Raw genomic sequence first — 27,497 nt, forward strand, 5'->3', positions numbered from 1 at the left:
GCAGCATTCTAGCCATTTCTCTTATTAATCTAGGGACGAGGGCCCAGATCCTCAAAGGTATTTAGGTGCCTAACTCCCATTGAATGAGGACATTTGTGAGGTTGAGTTAGTATTAGTAAAGCATGGGTGGCGGGTGAACCGGGGGCTTGGAGATGCTAGCCTGCCCCTCTTCCCACACCGGAGCCCAGCCACACCCCACCCCAGCCCCGGGCCACCCAAATGCCCCCAGCCCCCAAGCGCCGGTGGCCCAAGCACTGAGTGGGTGGTCCCAGCGCCCCCTAGCTCTGGGTGCCGTGTCTGCAGCCCCAGCCCCCTCAACCCCTCCCTCTGAGCACAGGCTGAGTAGCCCCAGTGCTGCCAGTCCCGCGAGGGACCATGGCCCCAGCTCCCCCAGCCTTGGAGCACTGGGCGCCATGGCCCCAGCACCTGGAGGCCCCTCAGCACTGGGCAGTCCCAGACACCCCAAGGCCTGGCTGCAGGGTGGCTGCGGCCGTCCTAGCCCCAGCACGCTCCCTGGAAAAGAAGCAGCCTGCCTGGGCTGGGGCCAAGGGGAAAGCGGCAAGCTGGAGGAGACCTCGGGGTGGAGTGTGAGTGGGGCCATGTGGAGCTGTTTGGGGAGGCATAGCCTCCTCCAACCTACAATATGCATCCCCCGTGCAGTAAAGTACCATATAAGCAGAGGTGTTGCAGCAATTTTTATAGTCGTGGTGCCGAGAGCCATTGAACCAAACTGTAAACCCTGTATATAATGGAAACCACTTCAAGACAGGGGGTGTGGCAGCACCCCCAGCATTCCTAGTTTTAGCACCTATGCATATAAGGGATTTATTAGCACCTAAAACCCTTCTGTGTCAGACGTGCAGAGAAGAGCCCAATTTCCCTGTCTGGCAGTAATTTCTCCAAGCATAGACAGGATTTCTGGGACAGACATATAATAATAAAACCTAGTTCATCTCATGTTTACAGCTCAAAGTGCCTTATAAAAGGAGATCAGTATCATTATTACCATTTTACAAATGGGGAAACTGAGGTACCAGGAGAGATGTGACTTGCCCAAAGTCATCCAGCAGACGAGTGGCAGAGTTGGGAATTGAACCCAGGCCTTCTTAGTTTGACCCTATCTAGTTCCGCATCCACTCGGGTATAGTGCTTCCAGTTCCTGCTTAACTCACTCACAAGGAACATAAATGATGCAGAAGTTCTGATCTCACTTTTCCCAAGTCACTACTGCCTACATAGGCCAAGAAAACAGGGTCCTTACTAGTGTTGCAAAGCTTCAGTAAGTGGGATTTATTACAAGGGTACTGAGCAGCCTTCATCTTGTGCTGTAGTCAGTGGGTGAATTTCACCCCTGTGCAGAAGGCCCGCAGCAGGCCTGTGCAACACTTAAGTCTCATTTAACCATTACTTTGAAGTCTTAAGTGGGGGATTATCCCTGTGTTGGCCCTCTGCACAGGGATCAGTGTCATGCCATATTCTTGGACCCCTCTCAACTGTTGATTGTGCAGCAGCATCCTCTGTCTTTTTCTCTCTCTCTATTGAGCTACTAATTCAAATGAACTCGATGGTGAACTATGTGCCTCAGTGGTCACCAGGGAGAAGGGAATGTGATGGTGATAGGTGCCAGAAAGAGCGAGCTCTCCCAAAGTGAAGAATCCGACATACCGACGGCTATCAGGGTGATGTCAGTACTGGAGACTGATTAATCAGAACATCTGCAGCCTAAGAAAGCTCCAGATGGAACTCATTACAGAATTCTGGAGAATGTGTCAGAGACGGGGGCAGACCGGCTAGCTGGAGCAGCTTGACAATGTGCTATTGAGTTTCCTTTTGGAGAAACATATTGGTGGAAGCTTGCTACTCCGTCTGATTTTCAAACAGTTTTCTTTCTGCAGTTATCAGTCATGCTGCCAGGCCTGCTGCTTCTGAATTGGTCCTGCCAAATAGGTCTCTTTGCCCATCACTATGACAAGAAAGCTGCTGAGCTAGTACCAGCTACGATATGGAGTTTTTTAGGGCCAGCTCAGTGACTTTTAGGTAAGCACTAGAGATCCAGGTTTCAGAGTAGCAGCCGTGTTAGTCTGTATCCACAAAAAGAACAGGAGTACTTATGGCACCTTAGAGACTAACAAATTTATTTGAACACAAGCTTTCGTGGGCTACAGCTCACTTCATCGGACTGGATTTTGAATGTTATAATTCTTGATGTCTGATTTGCAACAAAGCCCGTTGCCAACTCTGTCCACATATCTATTCAAGGGACACCATCATAGGACCTAATCATATCAGCCACACCATAAGAGGCTCATTCACCTGCACATCTACCAATGTGATATATGCCATCATGTGCCAGCAATGCCCCTCTGCCATGTATATTGGCCAAACCGGACAGTCTCTACGCAAAAGAATAAATGGACACAAGTCAGATGTCAAGAATTATAACATTCAAAAACCAGTCGGAGAACACTTCAACCTCCCTGGTCACTCAATTTCAGACCTAAAAGTCGCAATTCTCCAACAAAAAAACTTCAAAAACAGACTCCAACGAGAAACTGCAGAATTGGAATTAATTTGCAAACTGGACACCACTAAATTAGGCTTGAATAGAGACTGGGAGTGGATGGGTCATTACACAAAGTAAAAACTATTTCCCCATGTTTATTCCCCCACCCCCCACTGTTACTCACACCTTCTTGTCAACTGTTTGAAATGAGCCATTCTGATTATCACTACAAAAGGTTTTTTTTTCTCCTGCTAATAATTGCTCACCTTAATGGATTGGTTTAGTTATAGTGTGTATGGCAACACCCATTTTTTCATGTTCTCTGTGTATATCTTCCTACTGTATTTTCCACTGCATGCATCCGATGAAGTGGGTTTTAGCCCACGAAAGCATATGCCCAAATAAATGGGTTAGTCTCTAAGGTGCCACAAGGACTCCTCAGTTCTCTTTGCTGATACAGACTAACCCGGCTGCCTCTCTGAAACCTGAATGTGGAAAGTAACTGGAAAACTTGATACGACAGAGACTGACCTAGCACACACCCCTAGATAAAAGACTGTTGCAGATGGTGTGAAATGCTAACAACTCACTTCCATTAGTGCTGTGTTGGGGGGCAGGGAAGAGACTACACAATGCATTTAAATGCATTCTGGGTTGTAGTCTTCAGAAGGACCAATTCCTACTGATGTGAAAGTTACTTACCTGGTCCTAAAATCTCATAATGTAGTTGCTGTCTGTACTAGTGCCACTGTGCCCCCTCCCAAAAGGGCACATTATATCAGTGCCCTCGTTTTTGTGTGTGTCCCTGCCATTATATTGATCTGCCCAAGTAGTGAAAGAGGATAAAGGGAAGAAAAAGAAAGTAGGATAGAGGAGTTGTCTCTACACAAACTTGCACCAGTTTAGTTGAATGGATGTAACAGGCAGTGTAGAGACTCCTATTTCAGATAAGAGTGACTTATTTCTGTTTAGCTAACATCTGTTCCTAATCTATTTAAGATAAAGCAAAATATGCCACTCTTAAGCAGAATAAATGTGCCTTTTGCATTGGTTTAACCAGCTCAGTTTAAAATAACTTCTAGTTAGGCTGGGCAGCTCTGTGTGTAGACAAGTCCAGATATCACCATAGAGAAGACAGAATGATGGCCAAGTTGAAAGCCAGAAGGAGAAGGCAGCAGTGGCAGCCAGAGTGGGAAAGCAACAGCAGAAAGAGACATGTGGAAGGCATATCTTTCACTCCAGTCTCCTAAATCATCTCAATGTCTAGTTCAATGAAATAAAACCAGTTTTGATTTGACACATTTCTAGGTGCAAGCCAAATTCTTGTCTCATTCCACAAGTGGTTCCTTTTATCATCAGCTTTCTGATTTTATCCATCATTTTAAGACAGTTAGCTCATGTTTGGTTTTGACACAAGGTGAAACTGCTAAGTAGTGATCTGGGAGTTAGTTTTCAATGAACATCAAGAGAAGAATCCATTACTCTCCCATTCCTATTCACTTACAGCTGCTCTAGCTAGGCACATCCTCACAGGGAAATTCTTTCAGATCCTTTTGGTCACCATCATTCATTTCTGGTAGGCTGCATGGGAAATGCTACAGAAGTTATAAATATGTAGAAGAAGCATACATGTGGTCGGAGATGTTTGGAGGAAGGCTCCATGTCCCAAATCCTCAGTACTTCAAAATATACAAAGCTTATAATTAAAAAAGGCAGCCAGGTTTAATAGTTACCAGAGTCGTTTGGAGGTGGTGGTGGACAGGGGGAGAATGAGACGAAACAAATCAAAAAGACGCTACCACCAGCTAACCACTAAACATAATATCATAACTTTGTCAGGTGGGAGAATATTCCTCCTGAATATTTACTGGACAGGTTTTCTTCTTCAAGGAACCAATATTGGTCCTGGAGTCTCTGCCCCATCCTCACCACAGACTAGAGCAGCTTGAGGGGCTGCTCTAAATTGCCAGCTGGCAATAGCCATAGGGAGTGTGTTCTAGCTGTTCCCCCCCTACATTGCCATGCATCCTATATAAAGACCCCTGGGAAGGAGGCATAGAAGCAGCTATGCCAGCACTATGCCTGCTGGGGAATCCACTCCTTTTGTGCTGCCTGAGAGGGGCAGATGGAGCAGAGACTCTGCGATATTCAGATGTATTAATTATACATTAAAATGTTTTGGGGGCAACATATTTCCTTGTCTAATCCTTTGGTTTTGCTTTATTTTAGTGGCACTGTATCTTGGGAACTCCTTGCTCCACTGACCTCAAATATGTACTAATAACTCTACCCTGAACCCCAGTGAGGCACAGCAATTCTAAAAACAATCTGAGAGCTTGTCTTCATGCACAGTGCTACAACGGTGCAGCTATCAGTGAAGATGCTACTACGCTGATGGAAGAACTTCTCCCGTCAGGTGGGCATAGTTAATCCACCTCCCTGAGGGGCAGTAGCTATGTCAAGGGGAGAGGCTCTCTCCTCGACACAGCACTGTCTACATGGGGGGTTAGGTTAATATAACTACATAGCTCAGGGGCTGGATTTTTCACACACCCGGGTGATGTTGTTCTACCAATATAGGTCTGTAGTGTAGACCTGGCCTGACTATATATTTGGATTTTAGAGCACTCAGAAAAAACAGCTGTTAAAAAGTAAGCTCTTCTCAAACTTCACTCTAATGGTGCTACCACAGCCACTAGAGTAACAGATTAAACCAAGTTAAAACAAATCAACCCTCTGGAAAGTCTAGCCTGAAAAAGAGAGAAAACGAGCCACATCACACTCGAGTATCAAGCCATCAAAATTGACAACAGGGCCCAAAGAGCACAGATGAAGTTGATGTGGCCAAGTTATTCTATATAAAAGCACTTGTGGGTTCAGGCCTTTAATTTCAAGTTCCTTGCTGGAGTTCTTCAAAATAGTTATTGTACCGCATGGTGAAACAGTACATATAAGAATCAAGATCTCAAGTTTATATTATCCCAAGGACACACGTGCTCCAGGTGAGGTGACAAACACAGGAAAAGTTATTAAAAGAGGGAGGTTATTGTACATTTGCAAAGTGAAGAATTCAGAAAGAACCCCTACTCAGGACCTTTGCTTAAGGTCCCAAGCAACACTGAGTTCCATGGAGTGTGTAGGGCTTTTGGGTAGGTGTTTAAAATCAAGTTTCTGGGTAAGCATGAAAGATCCCATGGCATTGTTGGTCAGAGGGGCTTTTCCGTGTGTTCTTAGGCAAAATTGCGCACACACACCCTGCTGTTGTACATTGTTTTTTGTGCTCCAGTTGTCCACCAGTTTGCTAACCACCACCCCAGAAGTGGCTGCATTTCAACTGCTGATATCTATATATCAAAATTTGTGGGAGACATTCTGGATGACATGCACTATAGACATGAAATTATTGCATGCTTCCAAGGAGTTCACAGCTTATTGCTTGAGAGGACTTTTCCCACCACCTCTTAAAATGTGCTCTTTCATTTGCTGAGACTAATCAACACCCATCAAGCTGCAAGTCCCACTCAAAACAAGCAAACCTGTATAACCCAGCTCTCAGAAGTACCTGGGAGTGGGATTCCTGTTCGCTTTTCTCACCTCATTGGCAGTTTTGCAGGGTTTCAGGTTCTACTGGTCAGATCAGTGGCCTGGGAATCAGGACCCATGGATTTTAGCCCCTCCAGCCCCCCATCACTCCTGGTGTCCCTGCGACAGTCATTCACTTCTCTGTGCTCCAGTGTTACCCCATTGGTGAAAGGGGGGAAATAATAAATACGCTATCCAGGGCCCCTGCCCGAGGGCTGTTGCTGGGGGGAGGGAAGGATTCAGAGCCAGGGGCTGGAGCCATCGGGGAGCGGAAGCAAGGCTGGGGTGGAGCGCAGGGCTGCAGGCAATGGGGGGCCGGACGGAATCGGGCCTCGCAGAACTTGACTCCAGCCGGAGCTGGGAGCCACCTTGGGGAAGCGCCCGGCTCTGCACATGGGCCTGTCCGGGGATCTTCCTGACAGCAGTCCGCTCTCCAGACGCTGCCCCGCCCGCTAGGCTGGGGAGGCCACTGGGCGGCGACTGGCCGCTCCGGCGGCGCGGAGCGCACGGAGCCCCGGCAGAGGGAAGCGCCGGACGCGCCTAGGGTCCCCGCCTGTGAGTAGGGGCTGCGGGTCCCAGCGGGCGCGGGCGGCGGCGGGGGGGGGGGGGGAAGCCGGGCTGGCCGGGATGCCAAGCCCCGTGCGGGGCGCTCTCCTGCTGGGGTAGGGGCTGAGCGCAGGAGCCCTGCGGAGGGACCGTGCCCCAGCCTGCGCTCTGCCCCCGGCTTCGGGGTGCGGTGCTGGGGGGAGCCGGGCGCTCCCACCCAGGGACCCTGCACCGGGGGGAGAGGCCGGCGCCTCGGAGCCTGTGCCGGCTTCAGGTCGGGTCTTGGGGGGGGCCCCTCGCCAGGCCAGAGGTGAGGAGCTCGGCGCGTGTACAGCCCCCAGGTGGGGGCTTGGGAGCCGGGGGGGGCATTGGGAATGGGGGTCCCCCAGTTCGGGGGGGCGGAGGCAGGCGCTGGGGTGAGCCTGTGAGGGGCACGGTGGACTCCCCGTTGCCAGCTGGGTCGCTGGTTCTTTCCTCACCCCGGTGCCTTTTGCATTTAATCTTTGCTGCCAGGGTTAATGCAGCCGGTGCTGCCAGTGCTCAGGATGTCAAAAGGCTCCCTATGTCTATTTTAAGTGTCTAGGGAGGCGGAGAGATTAGAGCTGGAGGCCACTGACACCGAAAGGCTCGGTACCATCCGCCCTCTGATTTCCTGGTAGAGCTGAGTGTGTGTGAGTGCATCCCACTGCTCCTCTCCGCGGGATACTCCTAATTTTAAAGCACCCTTTGTTTGAGCCAAGGAACATCTTTAGCCATCTGAAACCCATGGTACAGGCTCAGCAAATCTGTTCAGTAACAAGCTGCCAGAGGACAACAAACCTAAATACTCAAACCAAAGGAGCAGAGAACAATGGAGAAAAAAGTTCCTGATATTCTAGCTGACTAGCACTCATTTCCCTCTCTAGCCCTCCTGGTCCAATGTATGACTATGCCTTTATTATAGGGTCGGTCCTCAGGCTGGTTTTGTTCAATATCTTCATTAACGATCTGGAGGATAGCCTGGATTGCACCCTGGGCAACTTTGCAGATGACACTAAACTGGGAGGAGAGGTAGATACACTGGAGGGCAGGGATAGGATACAGGGGGACCTACACAAATTAGAGGATTGGGCCAAAAGAAATCTGATGAGGTTCAACAAGGACAAGTGCAGAGTCCTGCACTTAGGACATAAGAATCCCATGCACCGCTACAGACTAGGGACCGAATGGCTCGGCAGCAGTTCTGCAGAAAAGACCTAGGGGTTACAGTGGACGAGAAGCTGGATATGAGTCAACAGTGTGCCCTTGTTGCCAAGAAGGCCAATGCCATTTTGGGATGTATAACTAGGGGTATTGCAAGCAGATCGAGAGACGTGATCATTCCCCTCTAATCGACATTGGTGAGGCCTCATCTGGAGTACTATGTCCAGTTTTGGGCCCCACACTACAAGAAAGATGTGGAAAAATTGGAAAACGTCCAGCGGAGGGCAACAAAAATGATTAGGGGACTGGAACACATGACTTATGAGGAGAGGCTGAGGGAACTGGGATTGTTTAGTCTACGGAAGAGAAGAATGAGGGGGGATTTGATAGCTGCTTTCAACTACCTGAAAGGGGGTTCCAAAGAGGATGGATCTAGACTGTTCTCAGTGGTAGCAGATGACAGAACAAGGAGTAATGGTCTCAAGTTGCAGTGGGGGAGGTTTAGGTTGGATATTAGGAAAAACTTTTTCACTAGGAGGGTGGTGAAGCACTGGAATGTGTCACCTAGGGAGGTGGTGGAATCTCCTTCCTTAGAAGTTTTTAAGGTCAGGCTTGACAAAGCCCTGGCTGGGATGATGTAGTTGGGGATTGGTCCTGCTTTGAGCAGGGGGTTGGACTGGATGACCTCCTGAGGTCCCTTCCAACCCTGATATTCTATGATTCTAGTTTCAGAGTAGCAGCTGTGTTAGTCTGTATTTGCAAAAAGAAAAGGTGTACTTGTGGCACCTTAGAGACTGACCAATTTATTTGAGCATAAGCTTTCGTGAGCTACAGCTCACTTCATCGGATGCTGTAGCTCACGAAAGCTTATGCTCAAATAAATTGGTTAATCTCTAAGGTGCCACAAGTCCTCCTTTTCTTTTTATGATTCTAGTACAGTTCTTTCTAGCCACTATTAAGTTGTCTGTAGGCCACATCCCTGCACGCACTTATGCATGTGCTTAATTTTACATAGGAGAGTAGTCCATTGAAGTCAATGGAATTACTCACATGTGCCAAGTTACTTTCAGACAGAAGTGTCTGCAGAATTGGGGCCAGAGTTTGGATCTAAAGTTGACATATCCATAGTATTTTGGGTAAAATTAGCATTTTACTAAATTCAAAGGAAAAAAAGTTAAAGAAATAATAAAAAGTCTTGACGAGTGATATTGCGGAAGTTGCATGTATGCATATCACACTTAACTTGCATGTGTGGTATGTTACTTTCCTTACTGATTCAGAGCTCAATTATGCAGTATGTACAGAATGGCTGCAATATCAGGCCCATAAGTGAACACCAAAATGGGTTCATCAATGCACACCTTATAATACCCACATGCAATCAGACAGTCTTACAGCCCACACAAGGAAATTGGTGGGTTTGCTCTACCCACTTCTTAGCAAAGATTTAACAGTAGGCCACTGTAGTGAGGCTTCTATTAAGCCTGTTCTACTAAAATTTTACTTTGTTAATTTATACCACAGAACACTAATGTTTAAATGTGATGAAGTAAAATAAATAATTAAAATTAAATGACATTTTGTCAAATAAATAAAGTACATCCTTGGTTATATTCATTGCTCATGTACTGTATTGGTTAGTGTCTTCCTGTCATTCATGTGAATTACTGAGTTTTTATCATATGTAAAACTGGCACCATCTTTCTCAGAATATTGTTTCATGTGTCTTTGAGTCAGCTCTTTGTACTTTATGCTCTAAACCAGTGTTTAACTTATGTTAGCCCCACAGGGCCAACATGCTTACTGGGGAATGAGCTGGATTTTATTCTGCCTCATGCATCATCAATAATATTGTCCATTAAATCCCAAGTGTGTAATCTTTAATACTGTGCTATAATACACAGAAGGAACCCAACTTGACTTTCAGGTCTCAGGATGGGTTTGCCACACAGACGTTAAGAAAAATCCTCTCATCTTGTAAACTGAACAAATGATCTGTAATCACAAGTGCTAGGGAACCACATCTACTGTGCCATTTGTTTAAGCATCACTTTTCTGATGCGATCCCCAGTTTAAGAGCTTGCTCCTTGCTAACCACCCATCCTGTGAGTTAGTCCTTATTCATGCAGATAGTTTTATTGATTTCAATTGGGAATGCTTGTGTGAATAAGAATTACTCATGTGAGACAGATTTCTTAGGAGCATGCCCTACACATGCACCATGTGCATGTACCTGGGTAGCAAGGTGCACACAGTCTTCCTCAGTATGGCCCTACTTCACCCAACAAATCATTCCCTCTACGTAATCCTGTGTAGTCACACCATTTTCCTTAAAGGTAGGCCTTGAAGAAGTGCAACAGCCCTGACAGCCATTCTGATGAGTCCCAATGTTGCTTAGGTGCTGATCTTGTTAAGACCTGGGTGTGGGTGAACCCCTGTATACCCACATAGAGTGCCATGATGACAATGGAGCTCTGCATTAGCTCACTGCAGAACTGGGGCCTTATTAGTTTTGAAGGTGGTACACAGCTTTGGACTGTGGGAGGGAGGAAACTCATTTACATAAACTGCTCCCCCTGGGCAGCCTTGCAGTCCCCTGCTGTGGCTTTTGTGGCTTTCTTTTTGATCTTTGATATCTGCCTGCTATCGCCTTGGCATGTGAAGCTTCTATAGTTTGCATGCCTTAGAAGCAGCAGGTTCTGCTAGAGGGGGCTTTTAAGTAATGCCATTTAAAGCATTAAAATTGCTTTTCTGATATTTGCAGGGCCAGCTTCAGATACTCATGATTTCCACTCTCTCCACTGCAGCAGCCCCCCCCGAAAAGCATGTAATAATACCTTTGTATGCATGCAGGTGACGTGTTATATTATAGGAAATGTGGATATATAGGTGCTATTGCTGCAAAATTAATACAATGAAAAACAAATGGTCACACATGACTGAAACCACTTTCTGTGAGTGGGTGTTTCTGTCAGCAAGATGCGGCTTGATTATTATTATTATTATTATTTTTTGCATAACACTATACAATGTGCACTGTTGGGACTATTGTTGAACCAAATACCTTACTTTGGGCTTGAGCCTGAAAGGTGCTGAGTACATGAGTAGTTCCATTGACGTCAATGAAATTGCTCATATGCCTAAAGTTAAGTACATGTTCAATGCTGTGCAACATCAGGTCAGAGTCCTCAGCTCTTTGCAAGATTGAGCCCCTAAATATTTGATGAAAAAGACCACATCCTCACAGACTGGGTATGAAGTTAAATCCTGGTGTAGGATTCGAACCCATAACTCTTTAGCCCTCAATTGTGCCCTCAATTCTGATTTACTTAGGTGCTGACCAACTCCCACCTTATTTACTTAGGTGGGAGTTGCTCAGCACCTCCTTAACTTGGGCTTTATATATGCATAATGTAAATGTATGTACAACACATATATATTAACAGTACAGTGCAGATTGCACTCTGATTTTCACTATGTAACTAAATTTTAATTAGATGCTCCAGCAGCAGAGACTAAATATCTTCATGTGTTTATCACTATACGGGTTGAAAATGAGATGTTTTTCTCCACTGTCGTTTGCTTGAGTTTTCATTCTAATGCTCAGTGAAATTTTGTTAAAACCAAATGTCTAAGATTCCTAGATGCCCAGTGCAGATTTGATTACACAAACATTACTTGTAATTTGGGACCTATAATACAGTCTTTTTAGCCATTGCCACATATTGTGCAATCAATATCCACTCTTCCCAGTCTCTCTGGGATCCAGTAGTCATGATAAATTAATTTTGCTGTCTTAGTGTAAGCCTCAGGACTTCAGAAGATTTACTAGTGCTAGTGCAAATATTACCACAGACTTCAGATTCAAAATTAATGTTTGTCTGTTCTCCAAATTTGTCTTAATTTATCAGTTGGTATATTTGCTGCAGACAAAATATACCTACCAAAGGGCTGTTTAGCCTTTTCATTTACCAAGAAGAGGGTGGGGAGACAGGGAGGAAAGAAATGAAGAATGATCCTGCATTCAGAACCCTTGTTATTGATACAAGAAAAGTCCGCTTATTTGGAATGTTTCGCAATTAGATGATGCTGACAGATGAAAATGTCAAGATCATGAATAACTGTTGAAGAAAGGGTTAGAATGTTACTTAATTCTGAACAATGGAGAAAATGAAGATGCACTGAACAGTATTTGTCTCATTCTCATTACATGATTATTCTGGATGGATTCTATGGGAGAAAGTCTAATATGTTTGGTGCTAACAAATAAACATTCTTGCATCTATAATCAATACTGCATAATCTTTGCTGTAATTCCTCTAAGCCTTCCGGTCAGGATTTTTCATCCGTATTGCTGAATCATTTTAAAATAGTTTTAAAATGAAACTAAAGAAAATGAACAGAGGCCCAGCGAGTGTTTTTCTGAGGATTTTCATTAATCTTTGGCTTTATACTACAGCCTGTGTTTACCATGTGGTTGGTTTCAAAATCTGTAGTTATATAATGTGAACATCAAGCTGTGTAATGACAACTCAAACATAGGAGTGTGACCAGCGTCCACGTTATACACTCTATCGTGCACAGTGGGCCACCAGTGTTATCCTGAATCATGCATGCACACAGTTGTTAATTCTGAAATAATTTTCAAACGCAATGCCAATGACACAAGCATAGACCTCATTTGAAACTGATCAGTGACTTCAAAAGTAATTAGAACAATTTGCATAAGGGCTTGTTATTTACCATCTGTTTTAATTGGAAAGCAGTTTTTCCAATAAGACTCTAACAAGTTACTGTGTCTTATTTAAGACCAATCTACAGTGCAATTTAAACAGAGAGACAAATAAGTTTGTCTTGATCTGGGAAGGTTTATCGCCACACCTTTTGCTGATAACTTGTATATGCAATAGAATGAGTGCTACAGGTTACAACTGGAAAATACCTCCTCAGGTAGCTGCAGATGAGATATGTAATTAACTCCAATAACAGGAACTATTTTAAACAATATTACTCAGTGTTGCCAATGCCTACAGTGTTATCACTTGTCTCATGATAATTGGTGTTTTTCTTAAAGCCTCAGCTCTTGGAGTCAAGGGATTATGTGACAATCAGAGCTTTCATTAAAAACAAAAATATCTAAGTTTCTACCTTTGTGGAGAAAGACTTGAAAATCTGAACTGAACGTACCCTCCCAAGGGCTCAGAAACTAGAAGACAAATATCACCCCCATATTATTTTTTGGTTTAAAAATCATGAGTTGTTTTAATCTCATAATTTTATTGAAGCCTAATTCATGATTTTTAAAGGTTTAGGGTTGGCAGTAGTGCTCCCTAGTGCTTTGGCAGTTTACAATAACATGGAGCTAATTTCACAGCCTCTTTATAAGAAGCTTCTTAACCCTTCAAAAGAAAAATGGAAGCTAGTGCAGGTGGGTTTATTTTTCTGATGGCTTTGACCGCACCCCCACAGCTGATCTCATCTGGGCTATTTACTGTTGAGTTATACAACAAGCACTGCTCTCACAAAGCCATTTTCTGTAACTACCAGATTTGCATATCTGGATCTATTAATTATTTCTCTCTACTGCAATATATATCTCATTTCAGTTTGATTAAAATTTACTAATAAATGGAGGCTACCATAATTCATAGGAGTTGGTTCGATATTATTGCCTGTGTTTGCTGGAAAAGTTGACATAGCATTGGTTGAAAGTAGACTATCTCCATAAAATCAGTTTTTCCACTGCAGTTGTCCTTTAGAAGAATGTCCTGATGTTCCATTGATTTAAGTGACCCCTGCTAGCAGTGAAGGGGTTAATCCTGTTGACTAACTCTGCCCTTATTTATTTTACCAATTTGTGTTCTATTGAATGACTAGGCTGCTTTTAAAACACTTTCAGCTTCCCTAAGAGAGTTAGATGCAGCCCCTTGTGTGTAAGTAAGGAGCTTTGTCCAGTGTTACACCATGGGGCTAGGAGTCAAGCAATCTGGTCTCTTTTCCCAGCCCTGCTGCTGACTTCCTGTGTGACTTGAAGCAAATCACACAGGGCCTGCTACTTTTCCCAGTGACGTGGGTCAGGTACTGATTGTACCCAGTAGATTGCAGGTCAGGCTCTGTCCCAGATGTGGACTCCCCACAGAGCTTCCATTCCAGAAAGATGCATGAGATGTTCACTCTAAGATCCTTTAATGCACTGCCCAGGTATGGCTGATCTGGTCTCAGATAAGGTAAATTACACACAGAGCACCAGGTAGCTGCTGAACAGTATCATACAGTTTAGCATTTAATTACAAAGTCAGTGGGAGTTTTACCTCTGTGACTCAGGATTAGAGCTGAGTGAAGAATGATTTTTCAATTTGTTAGCCAAACTAAACCGGGAGAAAAATTAGTTGTAGGAAATGAAATATTTTTGGCTTTTCTCACTGAAATAAAAAAACAGAAAAGAAGTGATTCCATCCCAAACAAAATTTTTAGTTCTACCCAAAATGAGAACATTTTGTTTGGCTGAAAAGATATTTTGAGTTTAGTTTAGTTTCCAGTGTTTTTTTTCTTTTTTGTTGTTTTTAAATACATCTAGGCAATTTTCTAACATAACTCTGCAATTTGAAAAGAAAGTTGAAATGTTTCATTTAGAAAAGGCTGAATTAAAGTGTTTTGACTTCTTAAAAATAATGTTTTTCAGTGAATAAACCATCTGTTTGCAAAGCTTTGCCAGGTCCCCTTAGAATACCCATCTGTAAGCCCAGAGGCATCCCACTGCCTGAGAGGCTTAAGGGGGACAGGTTCTCCCACCCCTGTTTTTAATAAGCACTTTGACCTTTTCAAAGTAGAGGCAGGTGTTAGGTATTCCCAAGTCAGATCCTACCCCATGCCCACATCTCATTGTTTTTTTGGGGGGTAGGCTCCCCTACCTTTCTGGGAGAAGGGGTTCAGTATCATCGTTGTAGCTGTGTTGATCCCAGGATATTAGAGGGACAAGGTGGGTGAGATAATATCTTTTACTGGCCCAACTTCTGTTGGTGAAAGAGACAAGCTTTCAAGCTACACAGAGCTCTTCTTCTGGGTGATTGTGAAGTGCTCTGAGAGTCTCCTTTTAAAGAAGCTCTAGTAGTGCAAAGTTATGAATATAATTATCCGGGAACATGTACCAAACTGGGGAGTGAATGGTGCTTTCTTGATTTCATTCTTGGTTCTCCAGCTACAGTACATGTTATATTCAAGTCTGGCATGAATTGATTTAACATGTTAGGGCACCACATGGGACACTGTGGATTTGTCTAGCTTATCCTTCAAATCTCAGTTTAAAAAAAAGAGATGGAACCATGATATACAGAGAGTGGGATATGAAAAACCTCCTGTCCATTAGGTCAGTGGTTCTCCACGTGTACCCATGGTGGTACGCTAAGGTCTTCCAGGGAGTACATCAACTCATCTAGCTATTTACCTAATTTTACCACAGGTTACTTAAAAAGCACTAGTGAAGTCAGTACAAACTAAAATGTCATATGGTCAATGATTTGTTTATACTGCTCTATATACACTGAAATGTAAGTACAATATGTACATTCCAATTGATTTATAATTATATGGTGGTAATGAGAAAGTAAGTAATTTTTCAGTAATAGTATGCTGTGACACTTTTGTGTTTTTATGTCTGAGTTTGTAAGCAAGTAATTTCTAAGGTAAGTGTACAGAAGACAAATCAGACTCCTGAAAGGGGTACAGTAGGTTGGAAAGGTTGAGAGCCACTGCATTAGGTCAACAGAAGGTTAATAAGATCAACAGAAGATACTACATAGTAACTGCCTTATGACAGCACTTATGAAAGCCTTTTGTAAACATCCTCCAGACTTTGACTTCAAAAGAGTTAAGAAAGACCTTGTCTACAGACTTCCGCTCTGCACCTGGGCTTTAAAGTCTGCCCCCTATAACTGCCCCCAGTGTCCGGTCCTTCTTTTTGAAAATGACATAGCAACCCAACATTAGAGACTGGAATTCAAAATCTCAGCACAACACCTTGGCCAACTGCACCGTGTTCTTCCTCACCTCTGTGTTTCTTCAGTATAGGAACAATAATTATACAAGAAGTGGAGGAATGTTAAACCATTTATACATGTATTACTAACTGCCAGCATATGTTTCTTTAAGGGTTTATGTTTCAGTACCAATTTCCTTTGTTGGAATTCATCTTTTGTGCTTTCTTACCTTACCATTGTGATGACTGAAGAGTGGATTTAATGAATGTTAGACCCCCAAGGCTGCTGGCTAGTGGGTTCTTCAATAATTAAAAACAATAGCTTATTAGGGAAGAAAATACATTAAAAATGTTAAGGTTCTTATTGTAAATCAGCTTAAAGCAAAGGAAATCTGAGTTTTATCTCTGAAATTCTTGCTTTAGCTGATTTGTCAAGTCTGTAGAATTAAGTTAATCTAATTAAAAAGATAATATCAAAATATAAGCAATGTAACAACCATCTTAATTAGAGAGATGATGAGACAGAAGGAGAGCAAGCCTGCTATTGCTATAGTATGGGTCTAAAGAATCTGCATTAGAAGTTATACCACACCCACTTTTGTGCATGTGAGTGGGGTTAGAAAAGTGACTAATGAAAAACAGCATACTCTCACTCACCAGATCTCACCCCTCTGTGTATAAGAGTCATATATGCTGACTTTTTACTTCTGCTATCAGAAAAATCTCAGTTTGACTTTCAGTTAACAGGGCTAGCAGATAGGCAGGAAAGCATTTTTACATATAGAGAGAGTTAATTAGAAAGACAATAAACTGCAACTTTTAACACTTTAGCAGGGTCGCTTTTTCAGAGTGGAATCAAACTTTAGCTTTGTAAGAACTCAGACCATGTTGTCATTGTACGTGGTGTGCAGCGTTGTTAGTCCGTAACACTCTTCCATTGTATTTCCCTGGGGCGACTGTAATAATGTTTTCTGTTATATTTGGCAATAATCTATCAATTCATAGTGACAATACTATGCACAGTCCTGGGAAAAGGCTGGTACTGTTGCTGCTCCAAAAGACTCATTAATTTTAATACTTAGTTTCATTTGTCTCAGTGAAATCTTGACCCTTACCCATTATGTGCAAATAGTACAATATGGAATATTGTGATACCGAAGGTAACAAACTATAAAAGTCCTTCCATAATTTAACTCGGCAGTTGTATCTTTTGGTTGCTTTAAAATACTAGAAGGGCCTGGAATTCAAATGATATGTTAAAGGCCTTTAAAACATTAAGGACTGTCTAAGAATTTTCCTGGTGTGGGGGGAACTCTCAGCTGGGGGCAGAACCAGTACACCTGGTTCTTGCACCACTCCCCACACCTGGCCTCCAAGTAATGGTATCAGTACTTTGCTCTGGCTTATCCCCAGGTGGTATATAGTTCCTCGGGGACCATTGCCAGCTGGCACAAATTACAGCAGCTCCCAGGCTACTCTAACCAATGCAGAAAAGATTTGCCTTGAGCATATGATCCCCTCTCTCACTGCACCAAATGGAAACTTCTTGTGAGAGAGAATCTGGGCCTACCTGCTTTAATGGGAGCTAATAACCTGAAGGAGATAGAGGAAGACTCTCTAGTTAAATATGATGACACTAAAAACTCCTCTTATTCTTATTTTCCTGTTACTCTAAGTTTATAGTTGACTGGTATCTCTCTGTATGGAAGTTACTTTATTAAATCTAGTAGCAGAAAAGAATCTGTAGCTAAAATCAGTGTATCTGCATCAAAAGTTAATCATATTACCAGGACTAACAAAGTTAAGCTGATTCCTGTGCATGCAGGGTGAAATTCACTCCAAGAGAGCTTGAGCAAGGCTCTAAGCATCAATTAAGCCCCACATTAAGACAACTGAGATACTAAAAGCAATGGGCACCTAATTAGAGTGATTTTGATTGAAATCCTTTACATGCAACACAACTTCTCTGATCAGTAGCGAGGATCTCATTTCAGCAAGGTACTTAACCACATGCCTAGCTCCAACATGTGTAGCCCTATTGAAATCAGAGGGTACTGCTCGCTGAATGGGTTCCCAAATTTGCTAAATAGTTCTAGGCTTTAAAATGCTGCTGAAGTTTGTATCTTTCCTGCAATTGGAAATGTAGTAGATTATTTTGTCTTCCCTTTTCTGTGGGAACAATGCCAACATATTTAAGAGATGGTTGGGAACAAACTGCTGATCTTTACAGATTCCCAGAAATGGAATTTGACTAGTCCAGTGTGGTGCTGTGTGAGAACCTGCATGAAGTTACTTCTGTACAAGGTATGTTTTGTTATATAATGATTTCAGAACTCTTGACTCAAGGGGACACATCCTCAGATGAAGCAAATTGGTGAAGCTTCATTGAGTATAATTTAACTCGGCAGTTTGGTTGACTTCATTGGTGCTATCACAGTTCTTCTTTCATATGGCTGGTGTAGAGAATCAACTGCAATTTCACCTGAAGTTGATTGAGCCAAATGGCTACATCAGGAGTAGCAGAATTTATTGCAGTAAATGCCGCCTCCTTATTTATAAAATGGGCAGTAGATAGCCACGCTGCGGAGTCCTTGATTTTCCATTTGTACATTATATACCTGCATCTACCATGGCTGGTTCGAATTCAGTTCCAAGTTGACCAAGATGACTGTGGAAGGTCAAACCCAGAAACCTTCTGCATGGGATCTGGCACAAGGTGCTTATTTTTTTAAGTTTTTTGTTTAGCCTAATCTGCTTTCCAAGCCTCGTTCTGATCATAGCCTGATTGCGTGAGTCTAAACAAATGTTCCCAGAAAGGCTTGCGGGACTTACAATGTTGCAGGGAGGGGGAGCGTTGTCAAGGCCTTGGTGAATAGGAAGACCTCTGTTTTCACAGGTTGGCTGAGCTTTGCAGAATGTTGCAGCAGTTCGGCGTATCGGTGGGGGAGCAATAGTAGACAGGACAGGTAGCCAGGGTGTTGGAGTCGACTTAAGGGTTCCTGCGATGCAGCACATCACTGTATTTAGCTGGGTATCCACAAGTCGTGTGTGGCTGCATCTGCTCCATACCAGTGCACAATATTCAGCTACTGAAAATACAAGTGCTATTGCAGATGTTTGCAATGCTGATACACCCCAGGTTGTACCTGCTAGTTTCTGGATTATGTTGGCTCCTGTTTTTATCTTTCCAGCTACCTTCTCAAGATGATCGTGGAAGGAGAGGGTGCGGTCGAGTTTCACTCTGAGATATGTTGGAGTGTAATCGTGTTGCACATTTTTACCACAGAAAGCAACTTTCAGTGCAGTTTTGGCACTCTTATCATCAAGATGAAATGCGCTTACTATTGTTTTTCCAGGGTTTGGTTTGAGCCTTCGTTTCTGGAAATATTGTTCCATATTTTGGAGGCCCTCAGTGAATGCTTTTTCAATGTCATGGAGGTTTGATGCTTGGATTGCCATGGCAAGATCATCTGCCTATCCAAATTTTCATGATTTAGTTGGAGGCATGTCACTTATGTAAATATTAAAAAGGGTTGGCACAAGTACAGAGCCTTGTGGTAGTCCATTGTTTATGATATGGGCTACCACATCGCACATCACTCGGCGATCTCCCAGTCATCAGAGCAGCAACTCAACAAATTATTACACTTTCACCAGCTGAAGATCTGGTTTATGGACATAAATCTTTCTATCTTACATATTTATAGAGTACTCATTTTTATAGCATCTCAGTGGTACGTATACCTTTCTGACTGATTGCTTTTATAGATGTAGGCATAATGGAAGGGGAGGGTGAGAGACAGCTGTGGTCTGAGCACAGACCTGGAAATCGGGAATTCCTTACCATTCCCTTCCTGAAACAGATGTTGGAAAAGTCACTGAATTACTTTTCCTCCATTTTCCCGTCTGTAACAGTGGTAAGGAGTAACCATATATATCACATGGTGGTTGTAGAAATTAATGCTTGTAAAACACTCTGAAGGTATAAAATGCTGCATCAGTGCGAGGTACCATTGTTACCCTGTACACTTTATTTATTTTGCAATTTATAGTATGGGCCAAATGCTACATCTCTGAGCATGTCTAGAAGAAGTGAAATAAAGAAAACAAGATATTGACCAACATCAACTAATTTGATATCAATTTCAACTAGATGCAAAGGTGTGATTTTTACTTCTCTGTTTCCTTCCTTTTCTCAGTGCAATAAAGCCTGACAGAGGAGACTTTCTGGGAACTTATTGCTCTTCTGAGGCAGTCAGTGCTCACTTTATATTCAGCCTTGTGTTTTCAGGCACTGGAGTTAGACAGCCTTTCCCCAGAATTGCACTTCCCTGTCTTCCTGTATTATGGCGTAAATCAATGGCCAGCGAGGTGTTACTTGAGACATGACCTTCACCTTTGAATTTGTTTTTCTTCAGTTAATATCTAGGGTGTTGATGGTTATAAGGAAATTCCAGACACGTGAGGGGGATTCTCCTCTTACTCAAACTGGTGCAAATCAAGAGTAATTCCACTGAAGCCAAAGGAGCTATATTGGTCAGAAACTACTGTGAGAGAAGCATGCCCATTAAACTTCACATGGTCTTTTATAGAAAGAAAAGGAGTACTTGTGGCACCTCAGATGTCCGATGAAGTGAGCTATAGCTCATGAAAGCTTATGCTTAAATAAATTTGTTAATCTCTAAGGTGCCACAAGTCCTCCTTTTCTTTTTGCGAATACAGACTAACACGGCTGCTACTCTGAAATGGTCTTTTATGGTATTGCTAATACTTGCACAGGCATTAGTAGCATACAGGGCCTGATCCAACGCACAGTGGGCATTGGATCTGCCCCTAGAAGTGGAATGGAGAAAAAAGGGGTACATAGAAAACTTACCTTATTCACACCCTTACCAACAGAGTTGAGCCAGGTTAACCCCCAGTGTAGACAGCAGGAGGTCAACAGAAGAATTCTTCCATTGATGCAGCTACCACCTCTTGGGGAGGTGCGTTACCTATGATGACAGGAGAACCCTTCCTGTTGCTGTAGTAAACATCTACACCAAAGCACTCAGGTAGAGGCATTTGGACCATGCCACTGCTCTATTGCGTTCTCACATTTTCTTGCAGATGGGCTTAAATTGTGTTTGACTGGACACCAAGGAGAGAGAGTTGTGTTGTTACAACTTAGTGGTTTTTTAACATATTTTCTTAAGTCAGTGTTGTAGGTGTAGAAATAAAGCTGCTTTGTTCAGATTCTGCCTTACATATCTTCAAACAAAAGAACCATAGTTTCCTAATCTATAACATAGAGACTGTGCTCGTATTTTTACAGGAAATACCTGTCTCTTATACTGTCTCAAAAAGAAATCCACTTTTCATCAAGATCCATTAAAATCTTGCATTTTGGGATTTACAATCTTTGTGTGAAAAACAGATTTCAGAAATGTAGCATTTCCTCATATTAGGACCTTGGTATTTTCCCCAGAAATAAGTCACATTTTTATACATGAATGAATATTGCATCATTTATCCTTGTAAATTAATAAAATCCTAATCAATCTACTATATATAGTACACATGCTCGCATATATTGTATGGAGATTAATGCAGTGTTACACTGAGGTCCAAAGCTATGTCTCTGATCTGGTTGCAAATCTAAGGGAAATTACCTGTTGAATGACACGTGGCATGACCTTTAAATCCAAATGCTCCAGGAAGAGTTCACGTCTGTCTGCTCATGCATTGAGAAGACCCAGAATATACAGGATAGATTCAGTATGTTCTCGAATATATTTTAACAATCAGTGATAATCTGGATAGGACATACTGAACTTTATCTCAAATTCCTTGATATAAGTAGTGTATTCTATGCTATGTTCTGTAGCTAGCCACAGAAGATGATTCATGCTTGGAAATATCAACTCCTGGCACCAAATAATATTTTCCTTTTTCTTCTTTTTAAATATCTTTGGTATTGAAGGAGCTTGTCTTACACAGACTCCTGCAACAGGGGAGTAACTGAAAAGACATCTTGCACAGAGAGTAAAAAGGAGTGCAATTAGATCAACAGACTCCAAAGTCAGTATTTTAAAAAATTCCCCAGGCTCATGAATAAAGAGCAGATACAGTCTAAGAGACTCAGTTCTGTATTTTCAGGGACAGGATTTGATCCTGTTTTTTTTTTTCTCTAAAATTAAGCACAGATGGATGTCCTAGTATGTAAACTATGAAAGGCAGAAATCCTCTTATCTCCACTTGCTTGTTCTTGTTTATTTTTTTCCCCAGAACATTGTACTTTATTCCAATCCTGTTTCTTTAAAGCTCTGATGCTGCAGCCTGTAAAAGTGATGCCTGCTCAGCAGTCTCGGTAGTAATGAAGGGGTTTCACGGAAAATGCCTAAGCCCAGCTCATTTGGCAGCAAGGGAATCTCGCTGTTGGATCTGTTCCTACTTCAAGAAGATGTTTCCTCAGTCATGTTTTTGTGAACATACAGCTAAACAATCCGGGCTGCAAATGCAAAGAGAATAGTGCCATGATTTATGGAGAAAGTGATTTCCAAGGTTTGATCCGCACAAGTTTCCTTACATTATATTGGAAAGGATATTCTATATGCAACTCAACTGGAAAGTCACATTTTAATAAATATTTTGGTAAGACCAAGAGTGTGAAATCCTGCCTGAGTGTGAGGAGGATCTCCCCTCTGCTAGTAGAAAATATGATAATGCTCAATTCATGGAGGCTGGATTGCCTTGTGGTTAAGGTACAGGATGAGACTTGGGGACTTGGATTCAAAAAAGACCTTGCTCTTCCATAAATGCCTCATTGGCAAGTCACTATGATTTTTCAGAGATGTTGAAGTTGATGGAAACAGCAGATGTTCAACAACTTTGAAAACCAAGCCATAAACTTTTTTGTGCCTCATTTTTTGCAGCTCTCTAAAAGGTGATGGTATAGAGCTAAATGATCTGACGTTTATAAAGCACTTTGAGATCCTTAGTGGAAGGTGTTATAGAAGTGTGAAGTTTTGTTTGGTGCTCAGATATTCTGGTGATGCAAACATTAGAAATGAATATAGATTTCATATATATGGCTGCTAACATTTTTTTGCTGTAGTCTCACAATAGCAAAACTTAAAGGAAAAAAGTCACGATATGATTTATTTTTTCTTGACTGGGGAGGAAATATAACGGGGGAGCAAGAACTAGCTAGTAAATAATGTTCGCCCCAAGGACTGTATAGGTTACCTATGGCAATCACATGGGTAAACCCTGCACAGATCTTTGCAGAAGAGAGGTTAAGGCTAAAAATGAGAGAGACCAAAAGTCTGCCCTTTTAATGAGAAGCCATTCCAGAGATCCTAAAATATACTTAGAAGCAGAAATGTTAAGCCCTGAGGATGAATGCTGGTTTGTTATAAGATTTCTATTCCTCCCCCAGAATTGCTCAATGTAAAATTCACGTGACATTTTGGCCCTCTGTACTAGGAAAAAAAATAAATACCCCCCCCCAAAAAACAAAAAACCCAATGTTTAAAACAGTTGTGAAACATGGTTGTGGTCCAGCTGTGTTTGGAATATCTTCTTGTGGATTTTTTTTTTTTTTTTTAGAAGTTCTAACTATGTGAAGGATTTTTTTTTTTAAATCCTGGTTCAATAGAGACTTGGCTGCCAGGGGCTGCAAAAAAAATGCACTACTTAAGTTGGATGTGAAACATATTTCTGATTCTTGGCTGTATTTGCGGCTTCTAACACCTCTGCTGTAGGCGGATGCACTGGGTGGGAGGTGACTGTGGAACTATGCCAGTGTGTCTAGCTCTTTTTGGGTTCCCCTATTGCATTTCCTGGTGCTGTATGATCTCTGAATTTGAAGAGGCTTCTGTGTGTACACTGATGTGTACAGATGTCTGGAAAAAAATCTCTGATTTCAGATCTTACTTTTTAATGTAAGACATTTCTCTGTAATCCCAGATGAGAAAGATGGGCTGGTGAGTAACTGGGCTCTGCCTGGACATGCCTGCCTCATTCCCTGTGGGTTTGTGCAGAAGTTAAGAAATTCCAAAGTAAACTTTACCTTTGATTCCCCAGTGATGCTCCTCCGTGCTGAGGCAACACCTCTCTTTAAATGAGCTATGACTCAGCAACTTGCCACTTGGACTCCTTGCTCTGCTTTCACATGCAGCAGGGAAACAATGCACTGATAGATTTGGGTGCCCAATGTCCGTCTCAGCTCGACCGGTGATGCTTTGGTGTCAGGCCATAGAGGATCAGCAGCAGCGAATGTGAGCCATGTCAGCTGTTACTTCAATTAAACACAATGCATGCAAACTACCTTGAGATGATGGGGAAAGTTTATGCTTGAGTCCGCAAAGCCAAGGTACTTCAGAGTCGAGTGGAGTTAAAATGAACCTGGACTGGAACACTGCAGCTAAACCCAACCCACAAACCTTGGGGAAATGCAGATTTGAGTCTTAACCCTAAAACTGGGCACCCCCACTTCCCCCGCCAGCTTTCATAAACCCTGTCAACACTGCAGAGATCTGCACGCTGCTGTTGTTTTGGCTAGTACAGTGCTCCCATGTGGCCAAGTGCTGAGATTTTGTGTGTCTTCCATATGTTTTAAGGCTTGCTTAATTATTGGAGGGTGAGTGAGCCATTGGTAGACTACTTGACTTATTGTTGGGTACCCTAACCTCAGCACAGCCACTGATTTTGCCATGTGGCCTTGGGCATGTAACTTAACCTATCTGTGCCTCAGTTTCCCCATTTTAGAATAGGAATGATGATGTTTACCAGCATTTGTAAAATGCTTTCATGTCTATTGCTGAAAAACTTAATATGGGGGTCTCTAAGTGCTACTCAGCACAAATGATAAAGAATAATAGCAGTAAGTAGTGAGTACTCTTTAAAAAGAAAAGGGTTTTACAGACATTGATCCATATATGTGTATAAAATGTCACCTTTTGGAAACTGGACTATAATTTGCCTAAATAAAAACCAGCAGATGTAGATTTTTGTATTAAAATAAGTAACTTCAAGGCAACAACAAAAGTATAGAAACACATATTTTCCTGGGGGAAAAGCTCACCTCTTGGGAGGAAAGGTGAGAGGGAATCTATTTCATATTAACAAAGTCTGATGCATTGAGGATTATCGGCCCAATTCTGTACCTACTAAATGAATGGATTTTTGCTATTGAGATCACTGGGAGCAGAATTGGGCCCTGCTGCTGGATTCTGTCATGTTTTTTGAAGTGCAATTCAAATTTCTGATGGGGTTTCCTTCTTTTCTTATAAATATTGCAGTTGGCAGCTTCTCCAGAACTGAATGCCAGACAGATTTAGGACCAGATCCTACTTCCAAGGCTTCATAGGGTAAACGAGTCATAAAGTTTCATAGTAATCTCTGGGAATTCCTTTTTGGGTGGTTGCTACTCAATAGCGGGAGTTCTGATTTCAGCGTTCTTTCTGTTGGCTTTCTATGTTGGGTGGAGACTCTCTGTCTCTAGCCAACTCTTGTTTGTTTGAACTAGGAGTTCAGCATGGAATCATCTTGACAAATACATTAATTCAGTACAATGATTAAACTCCTTAGGTTACAAATGTAAGTGGTAGTGGGTGGGTGTATGTTCTGCTTCTTAGCATCTTCCCAATGACTGGAAGCGTCTATCTGCTGAGCTTGGGTTTGATTTTCAATTCTGTTATGAATAATACTCAATTCTGCTGCAGGTAGCATCTTTCCCAGTTCTCGTAAATGGATTTCATGCTATCACAGTGGGATTGGAGTGTGTATGATTTTTATGATTCAGTTCCTATAGTAATGTTTGTTCATCTATTATTTAACATTTGTATACAGTGACTTTGTCCTGGAGAAGAGATGGAGACTGCCAGGAAACAATGCCCCTGTGACCAAGTCGGTCCTGGGTTACGTGCATATATACCCTTTACTTGGTGCATGGTGCTTTACAGAGAATGAAGATATGGGGCTTGATTCCTAAATACATTCAATGGAGTTGCACAATCATTAAACTGGTGTAACAGAGTGGGATATTGGGCCCATGGTCCCTATCCCAATGGACTTCCAATCTGGGTATATTTGTCAGCTCTCTTAAATTTGAGGGTGTGTTTTTTTTGTTTTGTTTTGTTTTTTCCTTCCCCGAGTGTCACAATAAATTTTGCTTCTCTCCACTTCAATGTTTCCCCTTCTAGAGAGACTGGTCCACCATAGATCTATTCTTGCCTGGCCCTATTCTCAAGGGAAATGCCTCAGGGAATCCTGTCTTACAGCACTGCCACCCCCAAGCATTCAAACACCACAAATCAGGCCTTTCAAAATCACGAGTGAGGGAAAAAATAAATGTGCCGTTCTCTATTTGCTTTCTGGCTTTTGATCCTTTGGTCATATTTTAATTCTTTTCTGTGCAACCACGAGGGCTACTAATTTATTGTAATAAATTAAAAATACAAAACAAAGATTATCTCCTAATCCCATGACTCCAGGAGCTAGGTCTTTAAGAAAAACATCAACTATCATGAGATTTGTGATAAAATTGCAAGAGACAGCGACATTGCTCTACTGATACAAATATGCATCATGCAAAGAGCGTCGTACATGTTAAAGGGCCCAGTTCTGCCCTCAGAAACACTCCCACACTCCTGTTAACTTCAAGTGGCATTGGGCAAGTATAATTAAGGGTGGACATTAGCCCAAACATGGTTGTTATTGTGGTGACTTGTCACAACATCACCCTTTATGTCCACTCTTTTGAGATTGAAGTCCTAGCTCTGCTGAAATCAATGGCAAAACTCCCACTGTCTTTAACAGATCCAGGGTTTCTCCTTTAATGGCTCCAACAAGTCTGTTCTGTGGCTGGCTGCTGAGATTCCCCAAGCATGGGAATTTTAGGAGGTGATATGCTTAGGCAATACTTGCCCTTTGATCTCTTTGCACCTGCTCTTACATCAACATCTGGGTGAACCCGAACTTAGTAAATGGAGGGAATTCTTCAAGACTCTGAGAGACCTACCTAATTTGCATATAAATCTAATTACTATTTAATGTTGGAAATAGGGTAACTGTATGCATTTATCTGCTTGAACCTGCATCATCCCTGATGGATGAAACTGCTTGTTGTTTGAGTTCTCTGGCAATAAAAGGCAGTCATTACTAAACTTTGTCCTCCCTCCGTGGTGACGGGGGAGGATGACACTTGGCTATGTTTTAGGACTTGGTAGGTTGCAATTTATTTATTTATGTCTTCAGATTTATAACATGGACACTCTGAGGCCCTTCTTCTGCTCAGGGTGTCTATGCCAGAAATTAACATCGCAACATAAATAAAGGACTGCTCATAAATATGTCTACCTCAGCCCCCTCTTCCCCCTCCCTCCCCCCTTCCTCAGAAGCACTGGAGAAAAGAGGGAAAAAAAGACAGGCTTTGACTTGTGCCTGAAAAGTTAACAAATGTGGGGAAGTGATGGAGGGAACGTGTTCCAAAACTGAGGACCCATCGGAGAGAAGGCTGTCATTTACACTGATGGAGTTCCAACTTGAACAGCCCTGCTGATCGCTGCATCAGTATGGAAGCTGTGGGAGAGGTGTCTCTCAAACATCAAGATCCCAAACAGTTTAGGGCTTTATAGCTAAAAACCAACCCTCTGAATTTCAGCTAGAAGCTTATTGTGAGCCAGTGCAGATCATGTAGCACTGGCCTAATATGTTTCCAATATG

The 27,497-nt window shown here is 42.5% G+C and overlaps 1 protein-coding gene across 1 annotated transcript in view; it reads left to right on the forward strand.

The window, feature by feature from the left end:
• The first annotated feature begins 6,485 nt into the window (after nt 1-6,485).
• KIAA1210 overlaps nt 6,486-27,497 on the forward strand; it is a 90,246-nt gene continuing 69,234 nt past the window's right edge. Inside the window, exon 1 of the mRNA XM_084638937.1 lies at nt 6,486-6,640. The gene's annotated coding sequence lies outside the window, so the exon portion shown is untranslated. The remainder of the gene's footprint in view (nt 6,641-27,497) is intronic.

Source organism: Lepidochelys olivacea (assembly GCF_965140295.1).
Source record: "Lepidochelys olivacea isolate rLepOli2 genome assembly, chromosome: 9".
Lineage (NCBI taxonomy): Eukaryota > Metazoa > Chordata > Testudines > Cheloniidae > Lepidochelys > Lepidochelys olivacea.